This window comes from Aethalodelphis obliquidens, unplaced genomic scaffold (genome assembly GCF_003676395.1).
Source record: "Aethalodelphis obliquidens isolate GAN/ISIS:26980383/991018 unplaced genomic scaffold, ASM367639v1 scaffold25, whole genome shotgun sequence".
Taxonomy (NCBI): Eukaryota; Metazoa; Chordata; class Mammalia; order Artiodactyla; family Delphinidae; genus Aethalodelphis; species Aethalodelphis obliquidens.
Window position 1 is genome coordinate 10,621,225 of NW_020837969.1, and position 20,505 is coordinate 10,641,729.

General features: G+C 46.4%; 1 long non-coding RNA gene across 1 annotated transcript; it reads left to right on the top strand.

Moving 5' to 3' along the window:
- The first annotated feature begins 188 nt into the window (after window positions 1-188).
- On the top strand, window positions 189-11,054 carry LOC113628735 (uncharacterized). Its single transcript, XR_003436207.1, has 3 exons — window positions 189-1,793; window positions 7,678-7,759; window positions 10,429-11,054. It is a non-coding gene; the product is annotated as an uncharacterized LOC113628735 (long non-coding RNA).
- Window positions 11,055-20,505: the final 9,451 nt, after the last annotated feature.

Below are 20,505 nucleotides of genomic sequence, written 5' to 3' on the forward strand. Positions count from 1 at the left end.
GTTGGTGATTTGGGGGACGATGCTACACCTGTCTCCACTGTTTGTTTTACTTCCCCCAAAATGGATCTTTTTTTCTAAGAGTCCCAGAGAATTGGGAATTGTTCCTGTAAATATATATTTTTAAAGGTGAAAAAAAAAAAAAAGAAAGAAAGAAAGCTTCCTGGAAAGAAAAAACATTTTTCATAGAAAAACGTGTCTTCTTAGAATCATTCCTGCTCCTATGAGTATTCATTATGTCCATTTCTTTTTCTGAAAAACATATTTTGAACCACAAAACATGGTGCCTATGGCTTGGATCCAAGAGTCTCAAAATGCGCTAAAGGCTCAGACTGGGGGCTCGACTCTTCCAGCTTTTACTCCTACTGGCTTGTAACCCTGGAAGGGTGGATTAACCTCTCTGAGCCACAAACACGAAAAGATGAGATTGGTCTAAAATCTCTTCCAGCATCAAGGCTTCTGCTCCTTGAGTGTCATATAAGTCAGGGCCGGGTTCTCTCTGTTGCAAATGATGACCTTAAAGCTAATGGATGTAATTATCTTGGCACACAAAGAATCCTTAAATCTCAGTTGGCCAAACACCGGAACAACCAGTTTTTAAAAACGCCTCGATAAGATTATGTTGGTTCAAGGGATACAGAGCCAGGCTGTGCTTTTCAGGTCGACCACCTCCCTCAGGGCCAAGTCCGGACATTTTTGGTTTTCACAGCCGGTGGGGGTGGGGCGGAGGTGCCATGGGCATCTAGTGGGTTGGGGCCGGAGATGATGCTACACGCCCTACGATGATGCATTGGGCGGAGCTCTCAACAGAGAAGTGTCAGCCATGGGGGGGCCGGGGGAGAAAGTGCCCCAGTTACAAACTGAAACCCTGCAGAGAGGCCCCCAAACTAGTCGGTCCAGTTCCATCTCTTGGGTTGGTACCAGATGGTATTCAGGTGACCTGGAGGGTCAAGTGCAACTTTGAGAAATGCTTAATTCATATCCACAGAGTGATTAATACCCTTGATCTTTCACCTCGGTTATTATCTTAGAAACAAATGTACAGGCTCAAAATTCGCCCTCCCTTCCCCCACCCTCCAAACACAGCACAATGTGATACACAGATCAAATACATAGGCATATAACGGAAAATGGAATTTAGTGTTTTCAAAATGTCGCGTAGAATGTTGTAAGGTAGGCAGATTCAAAAAGCCACACACTGAGATGGGACATTTGCAAAATCGCCAAACGACGAAAACCTGGTTTCCAGTTTCCCTCCCTGGGAACTGCCCTGTCTGATGCAGAGACAAGGATGTGAGACTTCGGATCAGCTGACCAGAAACCATCAACGGCAATTAGGAAATACACTCCCGATTCTGAGGTCTTTCTCTCTTGTTAAAGTCACTGAACCAAAGTCATCGTGAAGGAGCCAGGTCCCAAGGCTCTCCAGCTCACCATGGACTGAGGGCCACCGATAACCAGACAATCACTTCTTCTCACGACGCCGTCTGCTCAGTAAGACCAGGGCAGAGCCACTCTGGTCTTAATAATTACTTGGTAGGCGTGAGGCATGTTACAAGCAAGGTCTGAGTCATTCTGCACAAGAGTCACCCAGCACGAGGACCACAGGACGCCCATACGTCACACCTGGGCCGTGGTCACACCTGGCGTGGGGCAGGGTGGCCTGGCACCACATCCAAACCCGAGCCCAGCTGGCAAACCTGTTTAGTGTAAGTCATCTGAAGGTAAAGAGAGGCAGCAAGACTTAGGACGAAGCCTTCAGTGGGTCCAACAGGAGATGGTCTCGCCTTCACCAGGTAAAACTCACCATGTTGGGGTGACATTGACACGCGCTGACCTAAGAGTCACATTTTCCAACAAAAGTGCAGACAGGGTGGCTTTATGTCTGCACACTGCCGACTGGTCTTTTGTTCTTTTCTACCAATAAATATTAACCCCGAAAATCAATGTGCTTTCAACCTCCAGGTACCTGGGAGTGAACTTCTTGCTAGTACACAATTTACTTAAGAAAATAACAGAATGGTTTGTGCTAGCGTTTACAAATACCGAGAGAAGAGACAGGGCCTGAGCTCAGGGTAGTTACTATATTGTAGAAAATAATAATACCCATGTAGATAATGCTTTAGATTATAAAGTTTGTTTCATAAACTTTTTCTTCAGCATGTGCTCTAAGAATATTAAAGTGAACAAGTCACCACAGCCATTTCAGTTAACCCTGATCCATTCCAAAAGAAGAAGAGATATTGCTATAAAACAGAATGTATTCCCAATTGAGAAAGTCAAACTTGGTTTAAAGCGTTGTGTTTGTGTATTAAGGATGTTTTTTATTGTCTGTATTTACGATGCTTTGATATCTTGGGGCCTGTCTGACCAGGGAGGACTGCCCCTCCCAGGCTGAGCAGACCACATGTAAACACGCAGGACAAGCAAAAGTTAAGAGAATTCAGCACCACCAAACCAGCTTTACAACAAATGCTAAAGGAACTTCTCTAGGCAGGAAACACAAGAGAAGGAAAAGACCTACCAAAACAAACCCAAAACAATTAAGAAAATGGTAATAGGAACATACATGTCAATAACTACCTTAAATGTAAATGGATTAAACATTCCAACCAAAAGACACAAATTGGCTGAATGGACACAAAAAATAAGACCCATATATATGCTGTCTACAAGAGACCCTCTTCAGACCTAAGAACACATACAGACTGAAAGTGAAGGGATGGAAAAAGACATTCCATGCAGATGGAAATCAAAAGAAAGCTGGAAGAGCAATTCTCATATCAGACAGAGTAGACTTTAAAATGAAGACTATTACAAGAGACAAGAAGGACACGACATAGTGATCAAGGGATCGATCCAAGAAGAAGATATACCAATTGTAAATATTTATGCACCCAACATAGGAGCACCTCAATACATAAAGCAAAGGCTAACAGCCATAAAAGGGGAAATTGACAGTAACGCAATCATAGTAGGGGACTTTAACACACCACTTTCACCAATGGACAGATCATCAAAATGAAAATAGATAAGGAAACAGAAGCTTTATATGACACATTAGAGAAGATGGACTTAATTGATATTTTTAGGACATTCCATCCAAAAACAACAGAATACACTTTCTTCTCAAGTGCTCATGGAACATTCTCCATGAATGGTCCATATCTTGGTCACAAATAAAGCCTTGGTAAATTTAAGAAAATTGAAATCATATCAAGTATCTTTTCCAACCACAATGCGATGAGACTAGATATCAATTACAGGGAAAAAAACTGTAAAAAATACAAATACATGGAGGCTAAACATTATGCTACTATATAACCAAGACATCATTGAAGAAATCAAAGAGGAAATAAAAAAAATACCTAGAAAAAAATGACAATGAAAACATGAGGACCCAAAACCTATGGGATGCAGCAAAAGCAATTCTAAGAGGGAAGTTTATAGCAATACAATCCCACCTCAGGAAGCAAGAAAAATCTTAAATAAACAAGCTAAACTTACATCTAAAGCAATTAGAGAAAGAAGAACAAAAAACCCCCAAAGTTAGCAGAAGGAAAGAAATCATAAAGATCAGATCAGAAATAAATGGAAAAGAAATGAAGGAAATGAAGGAAACAATAGCAAAGATCGATAAAACTAAAATCTGGTTCTTTGAGAAGATAAACAAAATTGATAAACCATTAGCCAGATTCATCAAGAAAAAAAGGGAGAGGACTCAAATCAACAGAATTAGAAATGAAAAAGGAGAAGTAACAACTAATACTGCAGAAATACAAAAGATCATGAGAGATTACTACAAGCAACTATATGCCAATAAAATGGACAACCTGGAAGAAATGGACAAATTCTTAGAAAAGCACAACTTTCGAAGACTGAGCCAGAAAGAAACAGAAAATATGAACAGACCAATCACAAGCACTGAAATTGAAACTGTGTTTAAAACTCTTCCAACAAACAAAACTCCAGGACCAGATGGTTTCACAGGTGAATCCTATCAAACATTTAGAGAAGAGCTAACACCTATCCTTCTCAAACTCTTTCAAAATATAGCAGAGGGAGGAACACTCCCAAACTTATTCTATGAGGCCACCATCACCCTGATACCAAAACCAGACAAAGATGTCACAAAAAAAGAAAACTACAGGCCAATATCACTGATGAACATAGATGCAAAAATCCTCAACAAAATACTAGGAAACAGAATCCAACAGCACATTAAAAGACTCACAGGCCACGATTGAGTGCAGTTTATCCCAGGAATGCAAGGATTCTTCAATATATGCAAATCAATCAATGTGATACACCATATTAACAAATTGAAGAATAAAAACCATATGATCATCTCAATAGATGCAGAAAAAGATTTCAACAAAATTCAGCACCCATTAATGATAAAAACTCTCCAGAAAGTAGGCATAGAGGGAACCTACCTCAACATAACAAAGGCCATATATAACAAACACACAGCCAACATTGTTGTCAATGGTGGAAAATTGAAACCATTTCCTCTAAGATCAGGAACAAGACAAGGTTGCCCACTCTCACCACTATTATTCAACATAGTTTTGGAAGTTTTAGCCACAGCAATCAGAGAAGAAAAAGAAATAAAAGGAATTCAAATGGGAAAAGAAGAAGTAAAACTGTCACTGTTTGCAGATGACATGATGCTATACATAGAGAACCCTAAAGATGTTACCAGAAAACTATGAGAGCTAATCAATGAATCTGGTAAAGTAGCAGGATACAAAATTAATGCACAGAAATCTCTTGCATTCTTATACACTAATGATGAAAAATCTGAAAGAGAAATTAAGGAAACACTCCCATTTATCATTGCAACAAAAAGAATAAAATACCTAGGAATAAACCTACCTAAGGAAAGAAAAGACCTGTATGCAGAAAACTATAAGACACTGATGAAAGAAATTAAAGATGATACAAACAGATGGAGAGATATATCATGTTCTTGGATTGGAAGAATCAACATTGTGAAAATGACTCTACCACCCAAAGCAATCTACAGATTCAGTGCAATCCTTATCAAACTACCAATGGCATTTTTCACAGAACTAGAACAAAAAGTTTCACAATTTATATGGAAACACAAAAGACCCCGAATAGAGAAAGCAATATTGAGAAAGAAAAACGGAGCTGGAGGAATCAGGCTCCCTGACTTCAGACTATACTATAAAGCTACAGTAATCAAGACAGTATGGTACTGGCACAAAAACAGAAATACATATCAATGGAACAGGATAGAAAGCCCAGAGATAAACCCATGCACATATGGTCACCTTATCTTTGACAAAGGAGGCAAGAAAAGACAGCCTCTTCAATAAGTGGTGCTGGGAAAACTGGACAGCTACATGTAAAAGAATAAAAGTAGAACACTTCCTAACACCATACACAAAAATAAACTCAAAATGGATTAAAGACCTAAATGTAGGGTCAGACACTGTAAAACTCTTAGAGGAAAACATAGGCAGAAAACACTTTGATATAAATCACAGCAAGATCCTTTCTGACCCACCTCCTAGAGAAATGGAAATAAGAACAAAAATAAACAAATGAGACCTAATGAAACTTAAAAGCTTTTGCAAAGCAAACGAAACTACAAACAAGATGCAAACACAACCCTCAGAATGGGAGAAAATATTTGCAAACGAAGCAACTGACAAAGGATTAAATTCCAAAATATATAAACAGCTCATGCAGCTCAATATTAAAAAAACAGACAACCCAATCCAAAAATGGGCAGAAGACCTAAATAGACATTTCTCCAAAGAAGATATACAGATGGCCAAGAAGCACATGAAAAGCTGCTCAACATCACTAATTATCAGAGAAATGCAAACCAAAACTACAATGAGGCATCACCTCACACCAGTCAGAATGGGCATCATCAGAAAATCTACAAACAACAAATGCTGGAGAGGGTGTGGAGAAAAGGGAATCCTCTTGCACTGTTGGTGGGAATGTAAATTGATCCAGCCACTATGGAGAACAGTATGGAGGTTCCTTAAAAAACTAAAAATAGAACTACCATATGACCCAGCAATCCCACTACTGGGCATATACCCTGAGAAAACCATAATTCAAAAAGACACATGCACCCCAATGTTCATTGCAGCACTATTTACAATAGCCAGGACATGGAATCAACCTAAGTGCCCATCGACAGACAAATGGATAAAGAAGACATGGCACATATATACAATGGAATATTACTCAGCCATAAAAAGAAACGAAATTGAGTTATTCGTAGTGAGGTGGATGGACCTAAAGTCTTTCATACAGAGTGAAGTCAGTCAGAAAGAGAAAAACAAATACCGTACGCTAACACATATATATGGAATCTAAAAAAAAAAAATGGTTCTGACGAACGTAGGGGCAGGACAGGAATAAAGACGCAGACGTAGAGAATGGACTTGAGGACACGGGGAGGGGGAAGGGTAAGCTGGGATGAAGTGAGAGAGTGGCATAAACATACATACACTACCAAATGTAAAATAGATGGCTAGTGGGAAGCAGCCGCATAGCACAGGGAGATCAGCTCGGTGCTTTGTGACCACCTAGAGGGGTGGGACAGGGAGGGTGGGAGGGAGATGCAAGAGGCAGGGGATATGGGGATACATGTATATGTATAGCTGATTCAGTTTGTTATACAGCAGAAACTAACACAACATTGTAAAGCAATTATACTCCAGTAAAGATGTTTAAAAAAAAAAAAAAGAAAAAGAGGAACAGATAAGGTCTGCAGAGCTTCTGTCCTCCTGTCTCCTGTTGACATATGACTTGTAAATTCAAGTCAAGCTGCCTTGAAAGTTCTTTCTGTAAAGTAAACCCATGAGCCAGTGATGCAAAGGCTCATGCGTGAATCTGGGACGGGGTGCTACCCAGACGCTGACACCATCCATCTCCAATCCAGGCCTTAATTTAGCTTCTTAATGACCATTTTGGTAACAGACATTAAATTATCAACAAGCAGGAAGCAGAAGACTGTGGGGCACCCAAGGCTGGCCTGGAACTGGGGTGCAGCTGGGGGGGGCAATGTGACGAATCTGGGCGCCACTGGGGACCTTTCAGGTGGGGGAGGGCAGGGGCTGCCTGGATCCGTGGAGAGGCTCCTGTTTTAGGCGAAATCACTCTGAGCTCAGTCATCTGAGACATGGAAGAATTTAAACATTAAATTGTAAACTCCGCACATAAAGCACCTTGGGGCCACACAACCACCACTGTGCGGGGCGTCCCTGCAGGCGCTGCACCCCGGGCCCCGTGCAGGGTGCTCCGGGCGGTTGCAGGGGTTCCGCGTGAGGGTTACGGTTGAGCCCAGTGGCTCAGACCCTCGTTCAGTGTCCACTACGTGCTGGTTAGGCCGTCGCTGGGGTGGAAACGTGAAGTGATGATTCGGCATCACTCACTGCCTGCCAAGAGCTCCTGGTCCAGGAGAAAAAGAGGCACCTCTTCTCATTTATCCCATACGGCCTGCTATAGATTGAGTGTGTGTGTCCCCAAAGTCCATACGTGGACTCCTAACCCCAAGGTGGCGGTGTTGGGAGGGGGCCTTTGGGAGGTGATGAGGTCACGAGGGTGGAGCCCCCGTGATGGGACCAGTGCCCTGATAAGAGCTCTCTCTCTCCACCCCCATCCCCTCCCTGCCACCTGGGGACACAGGGAGAAGATGCCATCGATGAACCTGGAAGGGGGTCTGTCTGTCCTCACCAGACACGGGATCTGGACGTCCAGCCTCCAGAATGTGAGCAGTAAACGTCTGCCGTTTAAGCCCCCAACCCCTGGGGTAGTTACAGCAGCCGGAGCTAAGACATGGGTGCAGCCAGCGTGTACCCATGACCACATCTATGTCCGTATCTGTCATTCTATTTAGAATGTGGATGTATAATATGTGCATACAATAAGGAAATCAGTGCAGAGAAATTGTGTGTTCACACTGCTGAGAAGTGCCCAGCCGGGAGGCAGGCTCAGGCCCGGCCGCCTGCACTCAGGACACAGTCCCTCTCACTTTAGGTCCTGTTGGTGTCCTGGGGCTGCTGTAACCAAGTGCTACAACCGGGCGGCTTAGAGCAACAGGGATTTATTTTCTCACAGCTCTGGGGGCCGAGCTCCCTTGGGAGGCGCAGGGGAGGGTCTGTTCCAGGCCTCCCTCCTGGCTGGTGGCAGCACACTGCCAGTCCTCACGTGCTGTGTCCAGACCCCCTTTTCATAAGGACACGTGTCATGTTGCACTAGGACCCACCCTAATGACTTCATTTTAACTTGATTACCTCTATAAAGACCCTATTTCTAAATAAGGTCACATTCTGAGGTGCCAGGGGTTAGGACCCAATATATCTATTCTGGGGGGTGGGGGGGGGCAATTCAACCTGTAACGGGATCCTTCACAGAAACCCAGGGGTCCCACCTAATCCACATCCCGCCTCCACTAGATGCTGCTGGGAGCAAAGCTTTCATACCCAGGAGGCCATGGCTTCACCACTGAAGTTTCGCGGCTGCACGCATTTGGCAAGCTTCAGAAGCATCAGGGCTGGGTTTCAATTTCGTGGTCTCACCTGCAGAACATCTAACTACTGCACCACATCCTTGGACTACATAGAATTCATAGAAATTTAAGTCAATTCCAAATATCCTTGGAATTTCATTCTATATGAAAGTAATTCACGAATGAACGCGTTGCCCGGGGTTGTTGTGAGTATCAGGGCCTGGTTCACCCAGCTGGGCGGGAGGCAGCCAGGAAAGAGGGCGTGCTCGTCTCTGGCTGGTTCTGTGGAGTCAGCAGACACATGACTCACAGTCATAAGCTGGCGGGGAGGGGGCTGCCCTGCTGCTGGGCCCCAGCCCCTCACATCTGGGGGCAGGGGAGGGTGGCCGGTAATTCCGGCTGGTTCAAGCAGGAAGCACTTTGCAGTCAGTCCTGGGAGGGGAGATTCTGGTTTGTGGTCCTACAACCTCTCATGTCTGGGGGGACGTTAGGGATCCCTGTCCTGTCCTCTCTTCCTCCCTATTGGCCTCGATATCCTTCCTTTCTTTTTCTTTTTTTTTTTAAACATCTTTATTGGAGTACAGTTGTTTTACATTGTTGTGTTTCTGCTGTATGACAAAGTGAATCAGGTATATGTACACATATGTCCCCATATCCCCTCCCTCTTAATTCTCCCTCCCACCCTCCCTATCCCACCCCTCTAGGTGGTCAGTTTTCTTCCTTTGGGGTTTGAGGCAGAGCAAGAGGAAAAGGTCGGGGTGGACATGAGCAAAAAAGAGAAGAGAAAGTGCAGGAATGGGGCTTTCCTGAGAACAGTGCCTTCTCAGCAGCTATCCCTGGCGACTGGACAGGCGACTCAGGACTCGGGCAGCTCAAGGGGGCGGGGAGCCTCCTCCCCACGTGTGGAATGTCGGGGAATGTCCCTGTGTTTTGGTCAAGCTTCAATTCCAGTGTATGGATCCCCAGGTACCCTGTAGGCACCGAACACGGAGAGCTGGGGGCACGGAGAGCTGTGGCTGGTAATCCGGCCACAGGGTCACCCCAGAGCGACGACAGCCGAGGCCACAGCCGAGGTCGCCGTCACCCTCGAAAAATGTTTGGAACTACGGAGTCGGGACTTCGGTTTTGTTTTGCAGAAAGTATTAGGTTGGAGGGAGTGCCATGCGATGTTTTTTTTTTTTTTTTAAATGTTGAGCCTTCTTTTTAATTAATTAATTTTTTATTTTTTGCTGTGTTGGGTCTTCGTTTCTGTGTGAGGGCTTTCTCTAGTTGTGGCAAGCGGGGACCGCTCTTCATCGCGGCGCGCGGGCCTCTCCCTGTCGCGGCCTCTCTCGTTGCGGAGCACAGGCTCCAGACGCACAGGCTCAGCAGTTGTGGCTCACGGGCCTAGTTGCTCCGCGGCATGTGGGATCTTCCCAGACCAGGGCTCGAACCCGTGTCTCCAGCATTAGCAGGCAGATTCTCAACCACTGCGCCACCAGGGAAGCCCCGCCATGCGATGTTCTTACAAACTATCAGAGACTTAAGATTTAAACCCCTTCCAGCATCAAAACAACCCACAAGGAAGCCGGAGCAGGCAGGCGCAGCCTCACGTCTGGGCCGTCACCTGGGAGTTGCAACAGCAACACGCAGTCCAGAAGTGAAAGGAGAGTTTCCAGCAGCGCTGACTGAGCAGCCGCGTGTCCGGGGCTGCATCTCGGGCCACGAGGGTTAGAGTTAGGGAGTGTCTCCACCACCTCTATCCACCGCAGCGCCGGGTCTGCTTGGGGAAAACATTTCATCATCCTGGAGAAGAAGGACGATGCATTTCGCCACTAAGTCACCAGGGCTCACCCAGTGTTTACTCGGTGCTTCCTGTGGGCCCGGCTCGCGGCCCCGAGAAGCTGTTCGGCTTTTCTTGAAATTTTTTTTTTCTCCTGGCCCTTTAGGGAGAGCTTTGGCGCTCACAGGTCACGGCTGCACTTCGCTCCCTGTGCCGGGGTGTCAGAGGTCCCCGCCGCCGGCCCGGCCCCCGTCTCCGCACCTTCTCCCGTGACGTGACCCCTCCCCTGTGCCACAACCATCCCTACGACTCTCCATCTTCCCGAACTGCCTTTCTGCCCCAGTGAAACACTCACGCCCACGCCTCTCCCCGCCAGCCCCTGGCAAACCCAGGATTTTCGAGTATTTCTGCGCAGCTCATGTCTGTGACCAAACTGCTGGGGCGCCAGCCCTCCACACGCCCCCGGCCGGAAGCGCCAGCACAAGCACTGAGTGAGGCTTCTCCGCCCCCGCGTGCCGCCCCGGACCCCAGGGTGGGCGGAGCTGGGCGCACCCCAGGCGGGGAGGGACAGGCTGCAGGGACGCAGGGACCATACCCAGCGCCCGCTCAGCTGGGGGGAATGGGGTGGGAGGGGGAGGGGGAAGGAGGAGAAGGGAAGCATAGTTAACTGGGACCCCCCTCTTGCCCTGCCTCCCCCCTCAAGTACCTTCTGGCGCCTGATACGTTTCTCCCTGCCTTTGGTGTCCTGCGGTCTGACTGAGGTCACCCAGGTGCGACTTGTATTTACCCGTCTTAGTGGTGCAGGTGCTTCTTGTAGCTTCACGCCTTTGATTGGTTTTGAAGGACGTCACCGGCCGTTTTCTCCTCCTCCTCTTGCGGGACCCCGATTGCATGCACATCCCACCTGCTCGCCTGGTGCCGCTGCCCTCGCGGTGGCCCTCACGCTCTGCTCGGCTCCACGACCTCTTTCTCCGCGCGTCTGCGACCCTATAAATTCTTCTCCTTCGCTACATGTAATTGGCCTTAGAGTTCTCATTTTCGGTTATTACAGTTTTTTCATTCTAGAATTTCCACGTGATTCTATGTATATGATTTTCACTTCTCTAGCGAGACTCTCCATCTGCTCTGAACACAGAATCACATGACTTTTTAAGCCACATCTCATAACTCTGATTCTGAAATTTCCCATGAAACTGCTTCTACTGTCTGTTCTTTTTTTTTTTTTTTTTTTGCGGTATGTGGGCCTCTCACTGTTGTGGCCTCTCCCGTTGCAGAGCACAGGCTCCGGACGCGCAGGCTCAGTGGCCATAGCTCACGGGCCCAACCGTTTCGCGGTATGCGGGATCCTCCCGGACCGGGGCACGAACCCGTGTCCCCTGCATCGGCAGGCGGACCCCCAACCACTGCGCCACCAGGGAAGCCCTACTGTCTGTTCTTATCTCTTGGTTTCTGATAATTTTTTTTCTGGTATTATCTCTGCCAACAAATTTTTAACTAAATGTTGATTATTGCATCTGAAAATATTGTAGAGATAGTTTGAGGATCTGGACGTATTTTTCTTTCACTCTTGGCAGGCGTGTGGGTGGGGCGAATCGTTTTAATCCAGTCAGGATTGAATCCAGTCGGGGCTGGGTTTCAGGGTTTTTGTATCTTGTTTTTGGTGAGCTATTCAGGTAGTGAATAGTGCATATGTTTTGTGTTTAGAATTGTGAATTGGAAATTTGTACGCTTGGTTCAGACAGACTGGAGGAATGCGAGCTCAGGGGTTAACGTGCTCAAATTGTGGCAGCAAATAAGTCAGCGAAGGATCAGCCCGACTGTGCAGTCAGGGCCCCGGGGCTGGGGGCACAGGCTCGCAGACGGCCGTGGAGGTTTGGTGAGGGGGGGAGCCTACGGGACCAGCTGTGGGGTGCTGAGCACCTGCCGGAGGGGACTCAGCTGTGTCACCTACGTTACCTTAAGGCTCAGCACAATTCCTTATGAGTTCTCATTTTTCTTCTTTTACAAGAACAAAGCAACCAAATTAGAGTGGAGAATGGTCCCTGTTAATCTCCGGCCTTGAGACCCAGCCTGGCCTCAGGTAAAACAGGAACTGGGTGTTATCCTAACCTTTCCCATTCTGTGCCTACATCCGCTCTCTACCCTCCCCACCCGTTTCTCTTTTTTTCCTTTCTTCCCCCCGAAGTGTAGAATGATTAAAACATTTGAATTATGAACAAGGCCCTACTGTATAGCACAGGGAACTCCACTCAATATTCCGTAATAATCTAAATGGGAAAATAATAGGTACATGTGTATGTATAACTGAAACACTTTGCTGTATACCTGAAACTAACACAACATTGTAAATCAACTATGCTCCAATTTTAAAAAAAGTAAAAAAAAAATTTGAAACATGAATGTGGACTTGAAATAGTGAAATAGTTTATGAGTTAAACCAAAAGTTAAATCTGTGCACTTCCCTGGTGGCGCAGTGGTTAAGAATCCGCCTGCCAATGCAGGGGATACGGGTTCGAGCCCTGGTCTGGGAAGATCCCACATGCCACAGAGCAACTAAGCCCGTGCGCCACACACAACTACTGAGCCTGTGCTCTAGAGCCCGCGAGCCACAACTACTGAGCCCACGTGCCACAACTACTGAAGCCTGCGTGCCTAGAGCTCGTGCGCCGCAGCAAGAGAAGCCACCGCAATGAGAAGCCCGCGCACCGCAACGAAGAGTAGCCCCCACTCGCCACAACTAGAGAAAGCCTGTGTGCAGCAATGAAGACCCAACGCAGACAAAAAATAAATTAATTAATTTTAAAAAAAAACAAGAATTAAATCTGTGAAATATATAACCTGCAAGGTACTGTGCAAACTCCCCGACTAGCTGTGGACAGCACGGGTGCCCGATTCATCTCCGTCTATAATGCCATCTGCCCAGAGACGCTCCCTCTGCAGCAGGAGTAAGAGGGCTGTTTGTGGAAGAGACCCTGTGGGGTGAACACTTTGGCCCAGTGTCAACTGATAAATATTGTCTGCACAAGACATGGCTGCTTAGAGGCAACAGTTACTGGTTGATTGTGACTAGGGATTAAAATAAAAGATTTGTCGTTTCCTACTACACCGATCGTATTAACTTTCTTATTAATCCAACATGGGGTTTGCTTTCTGAGTCATCTCCTGTCAGTTCAGAGAATTGCTAGTTACAGAATATAATCCTTATTTCACGTTTTCCAGGGTGACTATAACTTGGTGACAGCTTGTATCAAACTGCTCACATTTTGAAGTATATTGTTGTTTTACCAACCCCTGTTTATTCAACATCCTTGAACAAAGATCGGTATAAAAATGACACTGGCTTTATGTATTTAACTAAAAAATCAGTGTTTAATTTCAGTGTTTACAGCTGAGCCTCAGGAGGCCTGCTGCCCTCTAGTGGACGATCCTTGAGCTGCAATGCTCTTCACCTGTGATCTGGTGAATCCAGCTCCATTCACTGCAGCCAAAAATACCCCTGTATCCCCAGCAATTGTAATGAATTGTTGCTGAAGTTGTGCTGTGTGCAGCTCCTTATTATGCATAAATATGCAAAGCAGATTTGCTGGGTGTCATTTACTTAATTCAAATGAAGACGCCTGTCCAGTCTCTTCTTGGTTATCATGGAGGAAGCAGCCTTGCGTGTGTGCAGCAAATTGCTCCCCTCAAAAGCCAAGTCCCTGTGTCACTTTGGGAAGCTTCCATCCGTCCTGCTTCAAATGGGGGTGCCCTGACGCTACTTCCCAGGGAGACTGCTGTGGGGATGAGGGCTGTGGAAGGCTCTACAACTTTGCTTGGTTTAATATCTCACGAAACGACTTTCTTCTTTGCATAGTTAAAACAAGCTCTTACGAGAGCTAAACATTTGAAACATTTCCTAAGTTTTTATGAAATTACAGGTCCAATACCCTGAGTGAGCACGGGATCACCTAGAAAGGCTGGACGTGGAGAATTTCAGGGGCACCACAGAAGGTCAAGGATTCATCAGGATGAGGCTGTAATGTTTATGAAGGAAAGTCACATGTAAGAGGAGTTCTGTCCAAGGACCCTCTCCCACCCGCGTGGTGTGCGAGCCTCGCCAGCTGGGGGCCAGCTGACCCGGCCTGCACACAAGGTCTGGCCTCCCCCTGGGGCTCAGATCACAGGGGTCCAGCAGACTCGACCTGGCGGAGACCACAGGAAGGGAATCATGGGAGAAAGTGGGGTTTGAAACAGGGAAAAGGCAACGGGAGAAACAGTAAAAAACCTGTCGCCCAATGATCTCAGCACGGGCACCTGGTATCTTGCAGGTGCAGAACAAACGCTCACAGCAGGGAAGCCACGCTCCAGGCCCGTCCCCCCCACCCCACGTGTGGGGTGTGCCATGAGGGCGATGCCCTGACTGCTGCTTCCGGGGCCATCGCTCAGGGCCCAGCTCGCTGTTCACAGCCTGCAGGGCGAGGCAGCGTCTCCCGCGGAGACCAAGAGCATCCCTCCCGAGCGCTGTCTATGAGACCAGGGCCCCCAATTCACCGTCCCTCAGCCGTGCCACCAACACTGCACACACAGCACCCACCCACCACCTCGCATGGCCCCTCGGAAGTCCGGGTAAAGGAGCCACAGGCCGGGGCTCACGCCGTTCCCCGTGAGGGGAGCAACGAAGCTTCGGATCTGAGCATCACCGATGAACCAGCAACAGGCTAGTTACTAGCTTGTAAGCAAAGAACATCTGTGATCTGTCACAGACCCAACACCCTCTGAGAGAAAATCTGTCTGGTAGTTGAACATAAGTGCCAGGCCCATAACTCTCTCTCTCTCTCTTTTAAAATGACAGTATCTCCAGCGCGGTGCCCAGGGCATAAATGTTGTGCCGACACAGGCAGGACCTCAGCTCCCGAAGAGGCTGGATGCTTCCAGCAGGGGCTGCGTGTGGAGAGACCGAGGGGGCGGCAGGGGGAGACTGGAGAAAGGGGCTGGAGGACCTGGGCCTCAGAGAGAGGAGGCGTCCCTCGGGGCCCCTCAGCACCGGGGTGTCTGTTGCGAGACTGGGTCCCGGGAGAGGCAAAGGGGGCTGTGGGGATGCACACGAGGGTCCCACATGGTCTGCATCGTCCCTGAGTCTCGGCTTTGCAAAGCCTGTTGTGGGTATTTTCACACGCTCAATTGTAGAAGACCATAGCGGTGGAATGAGATGGTTTGGAAATGGATTTTCACGGGCACTGACTGGACTCTAATTGTTTGGGGGAAATCCACCTAGTCGATTTTTTTTTTTTGCGGTACGTGGGCCTCTCACTGCTGTGGCCTCTCCCGCCGCGGAGCACAGGCTCCGGACGCGCAGGCTCAGCGGCGATGGCTCACGGGCCCAGCCGCTCCGCGGCATGTGGGATCCTCCCGGACCGGGGCACGAACCCCTGTCCCCTGCATCGGCAGGCGGACTCTCAACCACTGCACCACCAGGGAAGCCCGATCTAGTCGATTTTAAAGTAGCACAAAAGTTGCAGCGAGCACTCCCGGGAATTCGAAGGGGTGTTATTTGTCTGGAGGCCAAAGCTTAAAGCTTTGAAAACCTTTGTTTCTTTCCTGACATAGCATCTGTGTAACAATCCTCTGAACGTATTAAGTGATGATAAGTGAAGAGCTAACAAAACAAAAATAAACAAAAGTAAGGAGCAGAAATCTTTCCAACATCCTACTTTTCACAAAGCAACTCATTTAAAACTTCAAATAATGGAAAACAAGCTGAAAACATCCAAACCGTGGTATCTGACTCTTCTAATCATTGCTTCTTGCGTTGATGTTGTTTTAGTTCATAGGCTATTTTGGGGAACATTTTGGTTTACAGAAGAATTGACTGGAAAGTACAGAGTTCCCACATAATTCTTCCCCCTTCCTCCCAGTTCCCCTGTTAACACCCTCAAGGATGTGCTACATTTGTTACAACTGACGAACTAATATGAATACATTTAAAATGAATATCATACAACTTTCCATGCATTTTTACTGACACCTGGGAAAACAGCATTAAACCGTATGTGGATAAAAGTGTAAAGTTTTCAATGAAATGCCGAGTAAATTAAAACTTTCATGGAAGGATTATGGGATTAAAAAAGAAAAACGTATAAAGCTTTCTTTTTGCTAGTTATAGGTATGTTATAGCAAGAAGCAGGGTGATCACCTAATTTACGACAAAGGAGGCAAGAATATACAGTGGAGAAAAGACAGCCTCTTCAATAAGTGGTGCTGGGAAAACTGGACAGCTACATGTAAAAGAATGAAACTAGAACATTCCCTAACACCATACACAAAAATAAACTCCAAATGGATTAAAGACCTAAATCTAAGACTGGATTCTATAAAACTCTTAGAGGAAAACATAGGCAGAACACTCTCTGGCATAAATCACAGCAAGATCTTTTTTGATCCATCTCCTGGAGTCATGAAAATAAACATAAAAACAAACAAATGGGACCTAATTGAACTTAAAAGGTTTTGCACAGCAAAGAAAACCATAAACAAAACGAAAGGACAACCCACAGAATGGGAGAAAATATTTGCAAATGAAGCAACCGAAAAGGGACTAATCTCCAAAATATACAAACAGCTCATGCAGCCCAATATCAAAAAAACAAACAACCCAATCAAAAAATGGGCAGAAGATCTAAATAGACATTTCCCCAAAGAAGACATACAGATGGCCAAGAGGCACATGGAAAGATGCTCAACATCACTCTTCATCAGGGAAATGCAAATCAAAACTACAATGAGGTATCACCTCACACCGGTCAGAATGGCCATCATCAAAAACTCTACAAATGATAAATGCTGGAGAGGGTGTGGAGAAAAGGGAACCCTCTTGCACTGCTGGTGGGAATGTGAATTGGTACAGCCACTATGGAGAACAGTATGGAGGTTCCTTAAAAAACTAAACATAGAGTTACCATATGACCCAGCAATCCCACTCCTGGCATATATCCAGAGAAAACCATAATTCAAAATGATACATGCACCCCCATGTTCATTGCAACACTGTTTACAATAGCCAGGACATGGAAGCAACCGAAATGCCCATCGACAGACGAATGGATAAAGAAGCTGTGGTACATATATACAATGGAATATTACTCAGCCATAAAAAGAATGAAATAATGCCATTTGCAGCAACATTGATGGACCTAGAGATTGTCATACTGAGTGAAGTAAGTCAGGTTGAGAAAGACAAATATCATGTTATCGCTTATATGTGGAATCTAAAAACATGGTACAAATGAACCTATTTACAAAACAGAAATAGAGTCACAGATGTAGAAAACAAACTTAAGGTTACCAGGGTGTGAGGGGAGGGATAAATTGGGAGATTGGGATTGACATATACACACTACAATATATAAAATAAATAACTAATAAGGACCTATTGTGTAGCACAGGGAAGTCTTCTCAATACTCTGTAATGGCCTCTATGGGAAAAAGAATCTAAAAAAGAGTAGATATATGTATATGTATAACTGATTCACTTTGCTGTACACCTGAAACTAACACAACATTATAAATCAACTATACTGCAATAGAAAGTAATAAAAAAATAAAGAGGTAGGGTGAGTGAAGGCTAAAATATTAGGTATGTGCTCTCAGTTATTTTGAAATGGTTTCTCTTAACTGAAAACTTATAAATCACGGTTGTTCTCAGGCGAGTTGAACGGAAAGGATTCGTAAATGGGTTCAGTTTCCCGAACAGTCCTTACGCGGAACTCACGAGCCTCGGCAGGAATTCTCAACGAACGGCACCCAACTCACCGAGGGAAATCAGACCACAGTCTCACCCGTCCTGACTAGAGACTTTTTTCCTCCATCTTGCCGCCGCCATCAACTTACCTCGAAACCTCAGCGAGGCCGGAGCGGGTGGAAGGAAGAAAGCAGCTTGCAGAGACGGGAAGCAAGTCCGGGGTGAACACGGGGCAGGTGCTGAGGGGCCTGGTTGCCCCCACCAGACTGTCCATGCTTCCTGGGGGGCTGGAGGGAGAGGCTCAAAGGGGGAGCCGCCGGCACTAACCTCCTGCAAAAGCCAAGTGGCCAGAAGCACGGAGGCGGCAGAAGCCACGGGAAAGCAGGGATTCCCAGCAGGCAGCGCGAGACTAATTGGCAACAGGCGGGAGAAGGAAGCACAGGTGCCCTCGATCACGCTGATGCGAGAAGAGCTACCGAAGCAGAGCGGCGCCCAGCCCGCGCCCACCCAGGGGCTTTTCCCCGCGGCGGCCTGGGGGTTCCGCGGAGACAGCATCCCCCGCTCCCTGAGCCTGAGTGGCAGACCCCACACGTACCCTGACACGCCTCTTGTCCTGCAACGCAAGAGAATCTAAAACACGCATTAACTGACTACCGTCGTACTTACTAGTTTTAAGCTCATTTTCACCTGTGCCATTTTTTGCATCCACAGGAAACCTGTCGCCTTAATAAATGTCCTTTTCTTTTTAGCAGGTAGAGGAGGCGAGTCCATTTCAACAAGGAAGTATATACTGGGGGAAGGGTGCAGTTCTCCAGATAAGATTCTTTGGTCTATATAATTATTCTGAGTTTAAAATCACACGAGAATCCACTCCAATAAAAAGCAGACATTACTTTTCTCAAAAAATTTAATTGCAGAACTATTTACAGGAGGTGAACATCAACAATACAGAAATCAGATGAGAGAGGCATTATCCTGGAAGAAAAGGTGAGCGCGTTTTTCTTATAATCAGCGGAGAGTGAAAAGAAGTCAGGAGGAAAAAGAACCCAAATGACACAATCCTTCAATGCCTTTAAGTAAGGACCAACATTCTGAGAAGAAGTTATTGACAAGAAGAAAGAAAGTGTGGTGTGGACTGCGTCCTGTACATTCAGTGTAGGCATCCTGCATGCTAGGAAACAATTTATCAAAAGAACCAGAAAAGCATGAGAAAGAGAATTCCATAAAATCGTTTAATTCCAGTGAAGAGTAACTTTGTACAGATGTCAAATATTTGGCACTCTGTTCATCCTCACTGTTGATGTGACTTCATATGTATATATATTTATATATATATTTATATACTTTAAAAAAAACCAAAAAACGTTAACAGCTAGTTTCCTGGTTCTAACATTCCTTGAATTTCTGTAGGAGGCATTTCCTTTAGTCCTTAGGCCACACCTGGGTATTGTGACATGGGGGGTGGGTGTGTGGACCGCTCTCCGGGCGGGGAGGACCCGCATGGGGAGGAAAGTGACAGCATTTGGAAATAAGAGTTCAGAAGTAGCCTAGGATTCACTACCGGCGAGGGGAAACTTTTTGAATTCAGCAAACCAGTTATAAAGTGGAGGGAGAGAGACGTACTGAGCCCTTTAAGTGATGTGATAGTAGTCAAGCAATGGGCTGGGCCGTGGTGGGGTGAGATGGGCAGGGGCGTGTCAAAGAGCGGGTGAATGGCACCTGTGAGGTACCACAGACAGCCTTGGAGCTCCCTTCTTGCCTGTTCGCCAGCACGAACCGACATCCTCTCCCTGGTCTGCTTGAAAGACAGAAATGTGTACACAGATCTGGCAGAGACCTTTCCTTTCACCGTCGCCTCTCCTCCACTGAGGATGTGATCGCTTGCGTTCCCGAGGCTTTCAGGTTCAGAATAAGCACCCGTGATGAAGAGTCACATAAAATCTAAGAAAGGGAGGTAAACCCCCCCGTTACGTGTGTGTGTGTGTGTGTGTGTGTGTGTGTGTATACAAAATCTTTTAAAAAGTAGTGTTGTCGTAGGTAACTAACATTTCCTCTGCAAAGAAGTCATCTGTCAAGAGTTGAGATTGAAACTTGAAATAATTTCTTTAAATGCTGGATCACAATGCCAGGGTTAGGACAGCAATTCAGGAAATTACGTGGATTTCTCGATGTTGCAAGGATGAAGAGGTGGAGTTTCCTCGGAGTGTTCCCACGGGGCACTTCACGTTCTCTGAGGTGTGAAACGGGGTCATTATAAAAAGCCAGCCCAGAGGGGCCAGTTTCACAAACCTTCAGCGATTTTGGTACGTCTGATTCCATCCTTGGCACTGTCCCACATGCTCAGCTTTCTGTTTCCAAATTATTTTTTCTTTCTCACGTTCACGTTTCACTTAAGAGCTCGTCATTTCATCTAAGATGACGCTGTGCTTAAGCAGTGGTGAAAACATCACCTCATTCTGGGTGGTGCCTGGTCCTTGTTCGTGGAAACATCTAGAAGCGCTTGCCATCAAAGCCAGAAGACATGGA